General features: G+C 46.6%; 1 protein-coding gene across 1 annotated transcript in view; it reads right to left on the reverse strand.

Moving 5' to 3' along the window:
• Positions 1-15,093, reverse strand: part of LOC122554098 (choline transporter-like protein 5) — a 281,888-nt gene that overhangs the window by 199,014 nt on the left and 67,781 nt on the right. The window lies entirely within an intron of this gene.

Consider the following 15,093-nt stretch of genomic DNA (forward strand, 5'->3'; position numbering starts at 1 on the left):
GGCATACAGTTCAGATTATATCATGTCCAGCTGATGGCCTGTCCCAGCTCTACCTTCCATGTTCCTCCATTCATCAGTCAGTCATACAGCATTAATGCAGTCATGATATCCTGCACATTATATCAAGAGATGGGGTGAAATAGTAAGAATTGATTGATTTGAACATTCCGCACATGTGTTTGCAAATAAATAAAGGGCAAGACTATTAAATACCATGACAGCTTTCTGGGTGCCTTGTGCAGTTACATGTGGCAGCTTTGTTGATCGTTCCAATGAACCTGACAATTTCAAAGCACTGTTTACATTGTTACACACAGTCACAATTGTCTACCCTTGGCAATCCCAAAGGGCACCTCACCTTTCCCAAAAGGTGTCCCAGGAACAAATCCGAAAGGGCATCCAACTGTTCCAAACGATACTGTGAAGGATGGAGTTGCTCTGACCAGATCAATCCGCAAATATCACGTTTCTCACTGCTGCCTCGTGAAAATCAGACACAGTTTTGGAACTACCTCTGTGAACACCGGATGTGCAACTTGGAACCCATTCCCATCAGACATCAGAGCAGACACAGGCCATTCAGCCCATCTAATCAGCTCCACCATTCTGGATAATCAGATATTCCTCAACTCCACCTTCCTGCCTTTTCATTATAATCCTCGATTCCCTTTCTGTCTACCTCAGACTTGAATTACGTAATGACCCAGCTTCAACAGCCCCCTGCAGTAAGGTATTTCCCTTGTTCACAACCCACCAAGAGAAGGAATTCCTCCTCATTTTCCCTCCTTACACTAATATTATTCCCTCTGATCCAAGGCTTTCCCACAAGGAGAAACAACCTCTCTGTATCTACACCCTTTACAGCCCTCTTTCCCTTGTTGAAATATTTTTGGGCAGAGCTTCTGCATTTGTGTCTGTGTGGCCATGTCTCCAATTGGGAAATATCCAGGACATCGAACCTGCAGCAGGTGGAAATGGCAGCGGTGTTTCTGTCATTCAGAGTTTTATGAGAACAAGGTTGTTCATTGTCACTTTCACCAACAACCAACACTTTTTGCCCAGTTTTGTTTTTAACAGAATTCAAATTCTGGAGTTGCCCACTGAGAGATTTAAATCAGATTACTTCACAATTGGAGCAGGAACAGAATCCCTGCCCTAACACACTCCTCCCCATCTCCAACAATGACCAGCTTACTGGGTACACAGCATGACAAATGAAACTAGTGACATAATGATTGGGACAAAACACAGGCTCACAAACCAGACAATTGTCCTGATCTCTCTAATGCAATGTGAATAATTTATTGTAATTTTGTACTCATTTGGAATACATTCATTTCTGCTGAACTAACTCGTCAATTTTAAGTCAGTTTCCTTGTTCTGACCTTCAATTAGCAAGTTCTTGGGCCTTTGTAACACACATTCAACAAATGTTGCTGCACACAAATTTTAAAATATCACTCCCATTTATTCCCAAGCTAAATTCAATAACTGCCACAGCTGAAGCTGTTAAAATAAACTTGTTCAAGAAAAACTACAGATATTATTCGTTGTTTTATAGATCAGGGCTTAGAGTACAACAAGGGAGTTGAGCAAAACCTGTGATACATCAGCTCAGCCTCAGCAGGGGAATGTACTTGAACTCTGGGCTCCACACTTCCCTCCCCAAAATGGCTGTGATGGTCCCAACACCGTGCAGATGACAGGAGTTCAAGAACACAATTCACCATCACCTTCTCCAGAGTAATTCAGGATGGGCAAAAAATGCATCCCCAACCAACAAGCCCCTCATTTCCTGAATAACTATATAAAAAAGACACATTGAGGACTTAGAGAGAGTGTGGATGAGATTTATTGGAATGGGATCAGGGCTGAGGGACTTCAGTGAATGTGGAGAGACTGGAGAAGCTGGGATTGTTTTCCTTAGAGCAGGGAAGGTTCCAGGGGATTGAACCAAAGTGTTTAATCAAAGAGAGTTTGACCTAGTAAAGCAGACAAGAGAGAAGTATCAGTGATCAGATAGACACAGATTTAGGATAAGTTTCAGAACAACAGAGAAGGAAATAAGGAGACTTTTTTGACACAGTGAGTTGTTGGGATCTGGAAGGTGCTGCCTGAAATGGTGTGGGAGAAGATTCAATCATGTGAAGACCATGGTGTTTGTGGTAATGTGGTAATCTGTAACGTCATGGTCCGGCATATCCCCCACTCAACCATTACCATCAAGCCAGGCAGCATCCGAGGAGCAGGAGAATCGACGTTTCAGGCATAAGCCCTTCTTCAGGAATGAGGTTTGTGTGCCAAGTGGGCTGAGATAAAAGATAGGGGGGAGGGAATTTGGGGGAGAGGCGCTGGGAATACGATAGGTGGAAGGAGGTGAGGGTGAGGGTGATAGGTCGGAGAGGGGGTGGGGCCGAAGAGGTTGGGAAGAAGATTGCAGGTCAAGAGGGCGTTGCTGAATCCGAGGGTTGGGACTGAGATAAGGTGGGGGGAGGGGAAATGAGGTTGATGCGGGTGTCCCAGAGGTGTTCCCTGAAACGTTCTGCAAGTAGGCGGCCTGTCTCCCCAATGTAGAGGTGACCACATCGGGTGCAGCGGATACAGTAAATGATGTGTGTGGAGGTGCAGGTGAATTTGCGATGGATGCTGTCTGGCCTGCTGTGTTTTTCCAGCACCACATTTTTCAACTCTGGTACTCCAGCATCTGCAGTCCTCACTTTCTCCTCCATTACTATCAAGCCAGGGGATCAACCCTGGTTCAATGGAGACTGCAAGAGGGCATGCCAGGAGCAGCACCAGGCACACCTGAAGATGAGGTGAAGCTATGAAACAGGACTACTTGCATGCCCAACAGGCAAAGCAGCAAGTGTTTGGGTTAAGCAACTCCAAAACCAATGGCAAAAACAAAAACAGAAATTGCTGGAAAAGCTCAGCGGGTCTGACAGCATCTGTTGAGAGAAAGCAGAGGTAACTTTTTGGGTCGAGTAACCCTTCCTCAGAACCCCACAAACAATGGATTATATCTAAACTCTGAAGTCTTGCCGCATCCAGTTGTGAATGGTGGAGGACAATTAAACATATTACAGGAGGAACAGAAGAATCACAAATGTCTCCATACGCCCAACATCACACATACCAGCCTTCAACCAATTCGATTCACTCTGTATGATATAAAGAAACAGCTGGAGGCCTTGCCTCTGACAAAGGCTATGGACCCTGTGTACATCCCAGCAGTAGTACTGATAACCTGTGCTCCAGAACTTGCCACTCCCCAAGGCAACCTGATTTGAACAAAAGGAACAAAGAAAATTTACAGCCCAGGTACAGGCCCTTCGACCCTCCAAGCCTGAGCTGATCCAAATGTACTGTGTAAACCTGTCGCCCAATTCCTAAGCATCTGTATCCCTCTGCTCCCCACCTACTCATGCATCTGTCCAGACGCATCTTAAATGAATCTACCATGCCTGCCTCTACCACCTCTGCTGGCAACGTGTTCCAAATGCCCACCACCCTCTGTGTGAAGTACGTGCCGCGTGTATCCCCCTTAAACTTTCCACCTCTCACCTTGAAAGCATGACCTCTCGCTATTGAATCCTTCATCCTGGAAAAAAGCTTGTCTGTATCCACCCTGTCTATACCCTTCATGATTTTGTAAACCTCAATCAGGTCCCCCCTCAATCTCCTTTTTTCTAGTGAAAATAAACCTAACCTACTCAACCTCTCTTCATAGCTCGCACCTTCCATACCAGGCAACATCCTCGTAAACCTTCTCTGCACCCTCTCCAAAGCATCCACATCCTTCTGGTAATGTGGCGACCAGAACTGTACACAATATTGATTTGATTTGATTTGATTTATTATTCATCAGAACATTCCTGTACTTTTCCAGCTGTGCTTTTCCAGCACCACACGTTTTGATTTTTTTTATTTTCACATTTACCAAGATACAGTGAAAGGAATTGTTTTGCGTGCTATCCAGACAAATCACACCTTACATAAACATATCACATCTCGACAGACAATCGGCACAAGGGAAACTAGGGGTGGACAACAAGTGCCTGTCTTGCCCGTAACACCCACATCCTGTGAAAGAAGAAAGGAAAACATACTAACCTGGCCAATTCCCGCCCCATCAGTCTACTCCCAATCATCAGTAAAGTGATGGAAGGTGTCACCAACTGTGGTATCAAGCAGCACCCGCTCAGCAATAACCTGCTCAGTGACGCCCAGTTTGGGTTCTGCCAGGGTCACTCAGCTCTTGTCTTCATTCCAGCCTTGGTTCAAACATGGACAAAAGAGCTGAATTCCAGAGGGGAGGGGAGGGGGACAGCCCCTAACATCAAGGCTGCACTCAACCGAGTGTGGCATCAAGGAGTCTTGGCAAAACTGGAATCGATGAGTATCAGGGCGCAAACACTCTGTTCTCAGATATCTTGAAGGTTTTTTTCACAACAGCAGTAATTAAAGGGACACTGCTCAGGGAGAATGAGCAGGACCTTATGGAGCTGCTCCACGTTCATCTGCTCCTTCCAAAAGCTCAAAGAGGACTCCCCATCTCCACCCCAACAGACTGTGTGTGGTGTCAGGAGAATGGGTGCAGCCAAGGGAGATTTCATTTTGACGTCTGCTCCCTAAATCCCAACGTCATCCAGGTACCATATACCCCTCAAACTATTTCACTAACCAATCTCATGCAGGCAACATCTCAATTTTACTATCAACCCTGCTGTTCAAATGCTCCATGAACTCAACCCTCTCTATCTCTGTAATCTCCCCAGGCCCATCACACCTCCCTATATGTATAACCTCCTCCAGCCCCTAAACCCTGCCCTATCTCTATCACCTTCTCCATTGCATCCGTTTCACAGTATAGACCCTCAAACAATGAAGTACTCCCTCTGTACTGTCTGTCCGACAGTGTGGCACTACCTTCATACAGACCCTACAACAGTGTGTCACACCCTCAGTGCTGATCTGCCAACAGTGCGGCACGACCTCTGTATAGATCCTCCGACAGTGCAGCACTCCCTCAATACTGAGCCTCTGACAGTGCGACAGTCCCTCAGTACTGACCTCTGACAGTGCGGCTGTCCCTCAGTACTGACCCTCTGACAGTGCAGCACTCCCTCAATACTGACCTTCTGACAGTGCAACACTCCCTGGGAATTGCTTGCTGAGTGTTGTGTATCGTGTGAGTTCATGTCTTTGGAATGAGATTCCATGCTGTGACTCGGGAGTGTGATTGCCTCGCACGGTGTCACAGCTGACAGGGTAACGTGGAGAGTGATTCTCAAAGTTTATTGCTGGTGCTTTAATGAAGGGAGCAAATAATGAAGTGGTTCTAAAAATGAAATCTTACATGATGTCATTGTCAGTGAGATCATTTGCTATACGTAGCATTAACCGGCTAGCTCATAAATCCTTCTCATAAATCACCAGCCAATTACTTTCACCTTCCCATGTGTGACAGGGAACCAATCAGGTTTCTGTTGAGCCACAGACCTTGTTCCAAGTCGTGACTATGGATAGAATTGATTGATAATACTCAATAACTTTCATCTTTTCCTCTCTCTCTCTCTCTCTCTCTCCATCCCTCATTCTCTCTCTTGTTCTACTAATGAGCCACATGCCTCTGCAGTTAAATATTAAAATTGCATTTAAATTACATGTTAAATGTTGTACAATTCACTGAGACGCTGTGCAGGAGTCAGACCCAAGCCAAATCTGAGCCACACAGGATTTTCAGACAAGTGGTTGAAACAAACAAGTTTTCTCCAAATGGCTGGTTTTAAGAACTTCAAAGAATAGAATAGAGTATCCTTCATTGTCATGAGTACTCCACTGCAGGAATGCAGTGTAAAGCTTTTACAATGTTTACCTCTTATCTTAAATACATGCTACGAGGTACAAATCTTGGATACAAAAGAGAAATAAAAAGTAGTTGCATTACTTTCTAGAGTTTAAAAAGTAAGTTAGAAATAAGACATGGTGGAGGCGGAGTGGATTAGAGAGCAAATTCCAGAAGCTGGGGCCCCAGGACATGAAGGCAAATGGTGGAAGGATTAAAATCAGGAATGCTCAGCAGGTCAGAATAGTGCAAGTGACGATATTGAGGATGTCTTACAGTTAGAGGAAGTGGGAGAACCATAGAGTGGATAAAACTATATACGGATTTGAAAACACATGTCAGAAATTCAAATTCGAGGTGTTCCTGGACCAGGAACAGGAGTAGGCCATTCAGCCCGTTCAGCTTTCCCTACCATTCAATGAGATCATGGCTGACCTGCGACCTAACTCCACATACCTGCCTTTAGCCCATAACCCGGAACAGCTTTACTCGACAAAACTTTATCTCTGTCAGATATAAAATTAACAACTGATCCAGCATCCACTGTCATTTTCGGAAGAGAATTCCAAACCTCTCCCACCCTTTGTGTGTGGAAGTGCTTCCTAACATCTCTCCTGAACAGTCTGGCCCTAATTCTCGGACGATGCCCCTAGTTCTAGAATCCCCAACCAGTGGGAATAGTTTATTTTTATCCACCCTGTTTTTTTCCTGTTAATATCTTGAAGACTTCAATCAGATCATCCCTTAACTTTCTACATCTTAAAGAAAACTGGCCTCATTTCTATGATCTCTCCTCATAACTCAACCCCTGAAGTCTAGGTATCATTCTCAGAAATGTGTGGTGTACGCCTTCCAAGCAGCAATGTTGTGAGTAACACATGGAACACAATGAACACTTCAAACAATTTGTACACAGCAAGCTCCCACAAACAGCAACCATATCATGGGAGTACATCTCTGTCTCCTTGCTCATCTGCAACTGTATCATTTGCAGCTACCCAAAGGGCAGACTCAATGCTGACAATTCCACCTGAGCCACACTCCCACAGAACTGTCCCTGCAGTTTCAGGATGGAATGTGTGTTTGAATCACTCAAGTCGAGCTTGAACCCACAACCCTATCACTCCGAGGTGAGGGTTAGACATACTCTTGCGTCTTCACCGATAATATTCACCCCTTAACTAACAGCCAAGAAAAAATACAAGTGATCTATGTGATCTCTCGCTGCTAAATTTGGGATCTTCCTGTGCTCAAATTAGCTGCCCTCTATCCGGCATCGATTAAGCTTCCAAAGTACTTCAGCAGCTGGGAAGTGGCTGTGGGATGTCTGCATTCCTGGGAAAACACTTCATGTTTGAAAAGACAATCTTTAAAAACAATCGTTCATTTTAAGATCCACTTCTGAAGAAGGGTCATTGGACTCCAAACTCGATTTTTGTCTCTCTCCACAGATGCTGCCAGATCTGCTAAGTTTCTCCAGCATTCTGGACATCTGTTTTCAGATCCATTCTGAACTGAATTTGGAATTAGGCTTTGTGTTTCTGCCTGGAGCTTGCTGTGCACGCTCTGCGCAATGGCTGCATTGCCTTCAAGGAACAATCAAGTGCAGTGTCTTCAGGGGCTGGAGCATGATATCTGGAGTCATTAACCCGGAGTGTTGAAACTGTCCTGATCCTTTTGGTGAATTTAGCTGCGACATTGACAGCTCTGAGTCACTGCTCTCTGTGACGATCTCAATACTGAAGCTACAACCAAAATATAGCCAGAAGGAAGCCTCCAGAAAGAACTGGTTCATTGGGCAGGACAAGGTTTCCCTGTCTCCACTGCTGCTTCAGATCCCTGGCTTCTGCCATCACTACCTCTGTCATCACCCAGCTAAACCCGGGAATTTACAAACAAGAAGCAAGTGTAGGCCACACAGCTCTTCGAACCTGTTCCACCATTCAATAAGATCAGGACTAATCTGAATTTAACCCCAACTCCACATTCCCGTATCATCCCTGATAAGCTTTTACCCCCTTACTCATCAGAATCTATTTCCCTCTGCCTTAAAAATATTTAAAGATTCTGCATCGATGGCCTAGTGGTACTATTGCCATACTATTGATGCAGAGTGAAAGTGAGTATTGCAGATGCTGGAGATCAGAGTCAAGAGTGTGGTGCTGGGAAAGCACAGTAGGTCAGGCAGCATCTGAAGAGCAGGAGAATCGACGTTTCGAGCAAAAGCCCTTCATCAGGAATGTGATGAAACGTCGATTCTCTTGCTCCTTGGATGCTGCCTGACCAGCTGTACTTTTCCAGCAACACACTTTTTGACTATTAATCCAGAGAGCCGGGCGGCACGGTGGCACAGTGGTTAGCACTGCTGCCTCACAGCGCCAGAGACCCGGGTTCAATTCCCGACTCAGGCGACTGACTGTGTGGAATTCTCTTGCTCCTTGGATGCTGCCTGACCAGCTGTGCTTTTCCAGCAACACACTTTTTGACTATTAATCCAGAGAGCCAGGTTCGAATCCTGCCAAGGCAGATGGTGGAATTAAATTCAATAAAAAATGTGAAATTAAATCATGAATCTGTTGTTGATTGATTATGAAAAACCTGTCTGGTTCACCAATATCCTTTAGGGAAAGAAACTGCCATCCTTACCTGGACTGGTCTACACATGACTCCAGACCCACAGCAATGTGAGTGACTCTTAACTGTCCTCTGGGCAATTAGGGACGGGCAATAACTGCGGGCCTAGTCAGTGAGACCCACATCCCATGAATGAGAAAAAATCTCAACACTGATGTACTATGTCTCTTAAAGTAATACTGACATACTCTGTCTCTTTAAAGTACGCTGACCTACTGAATGAAAGACATGTGGAGGCTTTTATTCCCACCTTCCCTGAGATTACTCTGGATATCCATAACCCATGGATATACCCAATGTTCTTTATTAAAGCACGCACACTACAAAAATAATCCTGCATAAATATTACCCAGACACTGGTGACAATCACAATTTAACCCATTTCCATGGACATGTCGAAGAGTCATGCCATCAGACTGTTCCAGCCACTGACCGCATTACCATGGAGTGCAATCCTTTTACACGTCCATCCCCCATGAGGATAGTCACAAGGCTCTCTGCTTCTTCTTGAAGTGAAGGCCTGAAGTGGCCCCACCCACCATCAGCCTCCTCCACCCGGCTGAGCTCATCCTCACCCTCAACAACGTCTCCAATAACTCCTCCCATTTTCTTCAGGTCAGTGGGGTGGCCATGGGTACTGGCATGGGCCCCAATGATGCCTGTCGCTTTGTGGGATATGTGGAACATTCCTTGCACCAGTCCTATCTGGCTTCCACTTAACTCTTTCTCTGACATATCGATGATATCATCAGTGCTGCTTCCTGCTCTTATCCAGAGTTGCAAAGTTTATTGACTTTGCTTCCAATTTCCACCTTAACCTCACCTTTACCTGGTCCATCTCCGACTTCTCCCTTTCCTTCCTCAACATCTCTGTTTCTACTTAACTGGCCGATAATACTCACTACAAACTGACCGAGTCCCACAGTTACCTGGACTATATATTCTCATACCCTGTTTCCCATAAAGACTCCAGTTCCATTCTCTAAGTTTCTCCATCTTTGTCGCATTGTTCTGATGACATCAACTTTGACAAGGCAGTCTCCAAAATGTCCACCTTAGAACATAGTACACAGAAACGTAGGGCACAGAACAGGCCCTTCGGCCCACGATGTTGTGCCGACGATTATTCCCAATCTAAAATAAAATAATCTAACCTACGCACCCCTCAATTCACTGCAATTCATGTGCATGTCCAGCAGTCGCTTAAATGTCCCCAATGACTCTGCTTCCACCACCATCGCTGGCAACGCACTCCATGCATTCACAACTCTTTGCGTAAAGAACCTACTTCTGATGTTTCCTCTATACTTTCCTTCTAACACCTTAAAACTATGGCCTCTTGTGAGAGTCAAACCTGCCCTGGGGAAAAGGTCTCTGGCTATTGACTCTATCCATGCCTCTCATTACCTTGTATACCTCTATCAGGTCACCTCTCTTCCTCCTTCCCTCCAGACAGAAAAGTCTGAGCTTAGTCAACTTCACTTCATAAGGCAAGCCCTCCAGTCCAGGCAGCATCCTGGTAAACCTTCTTTGCACTCTCTCCAAAGTCTCCTTATCTTTCCTATAGTAGGGTGACCAGAACTGGACATGATATTCCAAGTGTGGTCTCACCAGGATCTTGTGGAGCTGTAGCAAAGCCTCGCGGCTCTTAAACTCACTCCCCCTATTAATGAAAGCCAAAACACCATATGCTTTCTTAACAACCCTATCCACTTGGGTGGTGACTTTGAGGGATCTATGTACTTGAACACCCAGATCCCTCTGTTCCTCCACACTGCCAAGAATCCTGTCTTTAATCTTAGATTCAGCATTTGAGGTCGACCTTCCAAAATGCATCACTTCGCATTTATCCAGGTTGAACTCCATCTGCCATTTCTCAGCCCAGTTCTGCATCGTGTCTATGTCAGGCTACAGCCTGCAATAGCCTTCGATACTATTAACCTCCAACCTTAGTATCATCGGCAAATGTACAAATCCATGCCTCAACCTCCTCATCCAAACCATTTATAAAAGCTACAAAGAGCAGAGGCCCAAGAATAGAGTCCTGCGGGACACCACTCACCATTGACCTCCAGGCAGAATACTTTCCAACTACAACCACTCTCTGCCTTCTGTCAGCCAGCCAAATCTGAATCTGACTGGTCTGTAATTGCCAGGGATTTCTCTATTCCCCTTCTTGAAGAGAGGAACAAGATTCGCCTCCCTCCAAACCTCCAGTAAAACTCCCGTGGAGAGTGAGGAAGCAAAGATCTTCGCCAGCGGCTTAGCAACCTCCTTTCCTGCTTCTCAGAGCAGCCTGGGATAAATCAGGTCTGGCCCCGGGGACTTATCAATCTTAATGTTTGCCAAAATTTCCATCACATTAACTTCATCAATCTTGATCTGTTCAAGCCTGTATCCCAGCTCCTCAAAGTTCTCACTCACAACAAGGTCCCTTTCCTTAGTGAAAACCAAAGCAAAAAACTCATTTAGGGCTTCCCCTATCTGCTCAGACTCCACGCAAAAGTTCCCTCCACTATCCCTGATCAGCTCGACCTTGTCCCTGATCATTCTCTTATTCCTCACGTATGAGTAAAATGCCTTTGGTTTCTCCCCTAATCCGTCTTGCCAAGCCTTTTTCATGCCCCCTCCTGGCTCTCCTCAGTCCCTTTCTGAGCTCCTTTCCAGCAAGCCTGTAACCCTCTAAAGCTGTGCTAGATCCTTGCTTCCTCCACCTTACATAAGCTGCCTTCTTCCTTTTGCTGAGAAGCTCCTCTGTTCTCGTCATCCAAGGTTCCTTAATCTTACCCCTTCTTACCTGTCTCAGAGGAACAAATTTGTGCATCACTCGCAACAACTGCTCCTTAAATAGTCTCCCATGTCTGTTGTGCCCTTTCTGCAGAACAATTGCTGCCAGTCTGTACTACCCAACTCCTGTCTGATAGCATCATAATTTCCTTTTCCCCAATTAAATATCTTCCATCGGTAACTGCTCCTTTCCCTCTCCATGACTGTGGTAAATGTGAGGCACTGATGGTCATTGTCACCAAAGTGCTCTCCCACCATGAGATCTGACACCTGTCCTGGGTCATTGCCGAGCACCAAAACCAAAATGGCCTCTCCCCTTGTCAGCCTGTCTCCATACTGAGTAAGGAAACCCCCCTGAACACACCTGACAAACACGGCTCCATCCAAACCATCCGCACTAAGGAGGTTCCAGCCAATATTGGGAAAGTTGAAGTCACCCATAACAACAACCCTGCTACATCTGCATTTTTCCAAAATCTGCTCACCTATGAGTTCTTCCATCTCTCTACTGTTATTAGGGGGTCTGTAGAAAACCCCCAATGAGGTGACTGTTCCCTTGCTATTCCTAACTTCCACCCATACTGACTCAGTAGACAAACCTTCCTCAACAACCTTCGTTTCTGTAGCTGTGCTGTACTCTCTGATTAGCAATGTTACACCCCCTCCTCTTTTTCCACCCTCCCTGTTCTTTTTAAACGTTCTAAACCCTGGAACATCAAGCAACCATTCCTGCCCAGTGCAACCCATGTCTCCGTTATGGCCACAACATCGTAGCCCCAAGTACTGATCCATGCTCTAAGGTTGTCACTCTTATTTGTGGGCGCCACAGTGGCACAGTGGTTAGCACTGCTGCCTCACAGCGCCAGACACCCGGGTTCAATTCCCGCCTCAGCGACTGACTGTGTGGAGTTTGCACGTTCTCCCCGTGTCTGCGTGGGTTTCCTCCGGGTGCTCCGGTTTCCTCCCACCATCCAAAGATGTGCAGGGTCAGTTGAATTGGCTATACTAAATTGCCTGTAGTGTTAGGTAAGGGGTAAATGTAGGGGTATGGGTGGGTTTCGCTTCGGCGGGTCAGTATGGACTTGTTGGGCCGAAGGGCCTGTTTCCACACTGTAATCTAATCTAAATCTAAATCTAATCTAAATCTTATTTCTAACACTCCTTGCGTTAAAGCAAACACACTTTAACCAATCCCTTTGCTCCATCACATGACTAACCTTCCTGATTGATTCACTACATCTTGTCACTGCCCCCATATCTAACTACCACCCTCTCAGACATGTGGCTCTGATTCCCACCCCCCGCCAAACTAGTTTAAACCCTCCCGAATCACACGAGCAAATCTCCCACCCAGGACATTTGTGCCCCTCCAGTTCAGGTGCAACCCATCCTTCATGTACAGGTCACACCTTCCCCAGAAGGTATCCCAATGGTCTAGGTATCTGAAGCCCTCCCTCCTGCACCAGCCTCACAGCCACGTGTTAAGCTGCATTCACTGACTGTTCCTCATCTCACTCTCATGGCACTGGTAGTAAACCTGAGATCACTACTCTACTCGTCCAGCTCTTCAGCTTCCAACCTAGCTCTCTGTAGTCACTTTTTAGATCCTCAATCCCTTTCCTGGCTATATCACTGGTGCCAATATGTACCACGATTACTGGCTGCTCACCCTCCCCCTTCAGAATCTTGTAAACCCGATTGGCGACATCCCGGACCCTGGCACCAGGGAGGCAACATACCTTCTGGGAGTCCTGTTCCTGACCACAAAACCTCCTGTCAATCCGTCTAACTATTGAGTCCCCTACCACTAGCACTTTTCTATTTCCCTCCCTTCCCTTCTGAGCCAGAGACCTGACAACTATGGCTTTCCCTGCTGGTAGGCAGTTCCCACCAGCAGTATCCAAAACGGTATACTTATTGCGGAGGGGAACGGCCACAGGGGATCTCTGCTCTGACCGTCGGTTCCTTTTCCCCTCCCTGACAGTAACCCAGCTGTCCTTATCCTGTGTCTGGGGAGTGACCACCTCCCTGTACATCCTCTCAATTTCTCCCTCAGCCTCCCGGATGATCCGTAGTCATCCAGCTCCAGCTCCAGTTCCCTAACTCGGTTTTCGAGGAGCTGGAGTTGGGTGCACTTCCCACAGATGTAGTCAGCAGAGACATGTGAAGTGTCTCTCACCTGCCACATTCTGCAGGAGGAACATGCAACTGCCCTAACATCCATATCCCGCTACTCTGAAAGCCCACACAGAGACTAAACAAAGGAAGAGAAGAAAAGAAATGAGAAAACCTGAAAACTTACAGAGTTTACGCACTAATGGTAGGGGACTCAATAGTTAAACGGATTGACAGGAGGTTTTGTGGTCAGGAACAGGACTCCTGGAAGGTATGTTGCCTCCCCAGTGCCAGGGTCCGGGATGTCGCTGATCGGGTTTACAGGACTCTGAAGGGGGAGGGGGTGCATCCAGAAATCGTGGTACATATTGCCATCAATGATATAGCCAGGAAAAGGATTGAGGATCTGAAAAGTGACTACAGAGAGCTAGGTTGGAGGCTGAACAGCAGGACGAGTAGTGTTCTCAGGTTAGCTACCGGTGTCACAAGATAATGAAGTTAGAGGAGATGGGTGGGAGGGAGGCACTATGGTGTGGGGTGTTTGGTTTAGGGTCTCACCTTCTTCATCAGCCAAGGATTCCCCAGCACCGTAGTTGACTGGGCCCTCAGCTGACTCCGACCCATCTCCCACACTTCTGCACTCAGCCCCTCTCTTCCCTCCCACAAAGTGATAAGATCCCCCTTGCCCTTACCTCCCAACCCACCAGCATCCACGGCTAGAAGATTATCGCCACCATTTCTGCCCCCTCAGTGAGATGCCACCACCATATTCCCCTCCCCTCCCTTCCCTTGTCCACCTTCCACAGGGATCGTTCCCTCTGGGACACCTTGACCCACTTTTCTCTCACTCCAAACACACCCCCCACACCCCCATAGCACCTTCCTCTGAAACCACAGAAGGTGTAACACCTGCCAATTTACCTCCTCCCTCCTGAGTATCCAGAGGCCTAAACATTCCTTCCAGGTGAAGCAGCACTTTATCTGCACTTCTCACAATCTAGTCTGCTGCATTCACTGATCACAATGTGGTCTCCTCTCCACTGGGGAAACAAAGTGCAGGCTTTAATGTACTGTCACCTCACACCAGCTAGTTCAGGCTGCTCCTATAAGCTTTTTCCTTGCAGCTTTTGTTTGATCACTTAGCAGAACACCTACATTCTGTCGACAAAAATGAACATAAGAACTCGGAGCAGGAGTAGTCTGTCCGGCACTTCTAGCCTGCTCCGCCATTCAATAAAATCATGGCTGATTTGTTCACAGCCTCAGCTCCACTTACCTGCCCTCTCACTGTAACCCTTAATTCCTTTATTGCTCAAAAAATGTCTATCTTTAGCTTTAAAAGCGTTTACTGAAGTGACGTCAACTACTTCCCTGGGCAAGGAATTCCATAGATTTCCAACCCTCTGGGTGAAGAAATTCCTTCTCGATTTAGTCCTAAACCTGCTTCCGCTAATCTTGAGGCTATTCCCTCTTGTCCTAGTCTCACCTGCCAATGGAAACATCCTCTCTGCTTCTATCTTGTTGGTGGGCAGCACGGTGGCACAGTGGTTAGCACTGCTGCCTCACAGCGCCAGAGACCCGGGTTCAATTCCCGCCTCAGGCGACTGACTGTTTGGAGTTTGCACGTTCTCCCCGTGTCTGCGTGGGTTTCCTCCGGGTGCTCCGGTTTCCTCCCACAGTCCAAAGATGTGCAGGTCAGGTGAATTGGC

Source organism: Chiloscyllium plagiosum, chromosome 11 (assembly GCF_004010195.1).
Source record: "Chiloscyllium plagiosum isolate BGI_BamShark_2017 chromosome 11, ASM401019v2, whole genome shotgun sequence".
NCBI classification, from domain to species: domain Eukaryota; kingdom Metazoa; phylum Chordata; class Chondrichthyes; order Orectolobiformes; family Hemiscylliidae; genus Chiloscyllium; species Chiloscyllium plagiosum.